Source organism: Nicotiana attenuata, unplaced genomic scaffold (genome assembly GCF_001879085.1).
Source record: "Nicotiana attenuata strain UT unplaced genomic scaffold, NIATTr2, whole genome shotgun sequence".
Classification (NCBI taxonomy): Eukaryota; Viridiplantae; Streptophyta; class Magnoliopsida; order Solanales; family Solanaceae; genus Nicotiana; species Nicotiana attenuata.
Window position 1 is genome coordinate 53955 of NW_017675181.1, and position 3374 is coordinate 57328.

At 31.5% G+C, this 3374-nt stretch overlaps 1 long non-coding RNA gene across 1 annotated transcript; it reads left to right on the plus strand.

The window, feature by feature from the left end:
- The first annotated feature begins 1366 nt into the window (after nt 1-1366).
- Nucleotides 1367-2029, plus strand: LOC109219778. The gene is made up of 2 exons (XR_002066988.1): nt 1367-1490; nt 1583-2029. It is a non-coding gene; the product is annotated as an uncharacterized LOC109219778 (long non-coding RNA).
- Nucleotides 2030-3374: the final 1345 nt, after the last annotated feature.

Consider the following 3374-nt stretch of genomic DNA (forward strand, 5'->3'; position numbering starts at 1 on the left):
CAAGTATTTGCTATTGTAAGAACTCTGTTCTTTTCAATAAAAAATATTTGACGGAATAAATAATTTTCTATTAGCAAGACAGTAAACAATCACAAGCTCCTACAGCAATTCAGAATCCTAAGTTTTTAATGCTAGTTGAAATGATGGCAAAATGAGCAGTCCACATTAGCATAGTAATACAAGGATACTCCGGGACTATATGGAAAATGCCAAAATCTGTTAGATAGTTAATTTCGTCATTAAAAATTAAAAAGAAAGAATAATCCAAGGAAGATGCTTAGCCAAAGCAAACAAAAATAATTTACTATGGTCAAGATTTGCAATTTCACTATGCATTGCTATAGTAAGTTCAAATTTCACCTATTGTACCGCCTCTCCTTCTTTGTTACTTTTTTTTTTAATTACTACACTTATATCCTAACCAAAATATTGAAAAAAGAAAAAGTTATATATTTTACCACCAAGTTACTCCCTCCGGTCACTTTAAGTGATTTTTTTGGCTCTTTTCACACATATTAAGGAATTTACCTTTCAGCATTAATTAATAATGAAATTGACCATATTAACCTTAATTTGCTCGTTGGAAATATAACTACTCTTAGGCTCTTTACTCCAAGGGCAACTTTGAAAAGAAGAAATTAATTTCTTTTTGATATCTGAAAAAACTCAAATATTGTGGAACAACAAAAAAAGCCAAAATAACTTAAAGTAAACCGGAGGAAGTATACAATAACATTGAGACTCTCTCACATAGTGTGAGTTCAATTCTCACCGTCTCCTTTCTTCCACTTTTTTTTTTATTTCCCAAAGTAATAAATTATTTTTACTAGATTTAAACTTTTTATAGAATTCATCCAAGAGAGGAGTCAACGTCGTTTTCTTACCCCAAATATAACTGAAATGCGTGGTCCATTTAAAACCTGTTAAAAAGCCTTCATTGCATGATATCCAACCGTTATTCATTCACATTATCTCCCTCACTTGACTTTTCTCCAAACGTCAACTAAAACCAATTAACCCCCCACCCTACATTTCTTCCTTCCTTACTTGTAACTAAATACTACTCCATCTGGTGCTGATCAATTTGCTTTGGGCATACCCATTAAAAAAATATTAAATTCTAGATAAAAATAGTTAGTATGACTAAACTTCCTTTAATTAAATGTTGCAGCATAGTTAATATGAGGAGTAAAAGACTTTTAGGGATACGTACATAAGGGTAATTTTGGAAAAAAAATGTTGAATTTTTTCTTGATTATATAAATGGACACTTATTTTAGACCAAAAAAAAAAATTCGTCACTTATTGTGGACCGGAGAGAGTAGTAGTATAAAATTATGGAAATCCTCATTTATTTGTTAGAACCACACTATATAAGCAGCCTCTTGTTTATATTCCGTGCTTACTACCATCACTCAAGTTCCTTTTAGCCTTACTCCTCTTTCCAACAAGAAACAGTCACCCTTTTATGCTTTTGCTTTACTTTCTTGGTATACTTCTTTCTCTTTGTTTTTCTTGTCTTTTCTGTGTTTAATCTTTGAGTCTTTCTGGGATTGATAATTATAGGTTTTTCATTTTGCAGGCTATTAAAATTGAGAAGAAATAGAGAGTGGAGATGATGGGATTTGAGAGATTAATGGTGAACTTGAAGACAAAATTGAGGAGGTCTCTGAAAATGAAGGAATCTTACGATAAGATTGAGAAGAGTGAAAGCATGAGAGTAGAGATTAGGAGCAAGAAAGCTCGTAAACTCATCGAACAGACTCTTCAAATTGCTGACTCCCCAAAAACCAGAAGCTATACTTTCTAGTTACTGCTAATGTTTTTAGTACCGGAAATGCCTTGTAATAACAAATTTCGTCCCAACTTGATAAGAAATCAACCCAAATGCAGAAGCTTAGTGACATATCTGTTTTCTTCTCTTTCTTATTTTCATACACAAACATACAGGAAGAACTAGCAGTAATTGTTGAGACATGATTCGATACTAAGACAATAGTATTACCGGACTGTGTCTCCATTTGCATCAGTTTTTCTGTTTTTTTTTTCTTCCTTTTGTATTTGGTATTCGAATTCACTGAATTCCATTAATCTAAATTCACACCGAGTAGGTGTACTAAAGAGGAAAATCACTTTTTATCAAAAAAAAAAAATTCATTTTACTTGAACTTAAAACCTCTAGTTAAAGATGTGCTATGTCCGAATTGTGTAATTTTAGGAAAGGAAAAATGATACTGTATGCCCGGTCTAAAAATAATAACCGAAAAAATATAGTATAGCTTTTTGTATATATATATATATACGTTTTTGTATGTTAATATATATTAAATATACAAATTTTATGTAATTTTCCGCTACCGAATATACTAAAAATGATCCTTGCTTAGCTAACTAACATTAATTGCCTCTAGACGCCTCTCTCTCTCTCTTTCTCTCAACAGATCTTAGGCAGAGCACGTTTTGGCTATTTGTTTTGTTTGGCCTGTTTAGCCTGTAATCTTACATTTGCTGCCACTAATTTTTCACCTTCTTTTTCTTTCCGGTAGACAAGAGAAGAGTTAGATTTTTACCAATTGACATAGGACATATCCAGTGTAAAACCATTTTTTGGGGTAAATTTACAGCTCAATGACAATAGAGTTTCAACTATATGTTCCTTTTGAAAAAAAGACACCAAAAGTTGAGTGAAGATTTGTGTATTTTTATTTGAATTATTGGAATTTGAATGCTGATGATATTTGAGACTTAGAAAGTTTATCGCAAAACAAGATATGTCTTTGAACAAAGAGAAATGGATTCAGAAGAATCACATAGCCAACCTCAACTAGTTTGAAATATAGGTAATTGATTAATTGGATGTTGATACTTGATAGTAAGTGAGATCATATTTACTAACCACAAAAATGCTATCTCAATCTTTATACTTATAAATAATCACATCTTAGTCATCGTACTTATCAAAAAACAAAAAGGAAAAATCCCCATATCAATCTTTGCAATCCTGTCTAATAGGGAAAATTGATAATTGCATATGAATCTCTGGTAGATTGCCCTGCTTCTTAGCAGATCTACTCAATGATCATTCTTATATTACTATTTGGTATAGAGTAATAAATTGCTCAAGTGTGAGTGATCTAAGAAATGAAAAAAAAAACAAGACAAGGAATTAATTAGTATTGCATGCTGTCTTTATTATTGGACTGTTGCCTAGACTGAGATGTGATTAGCTTGCAATAAGACAAATGATGAGTCATTGACAGAAAAAGCAAGATAAAAGAAAGCCAATAAAAACCAAAACATAAATTAATAAAGGCATGCAAGTTTGGCTTTGTGCCTACTTTTGATTGTCAGCACAGCTAATTTTTAGGCAAAAA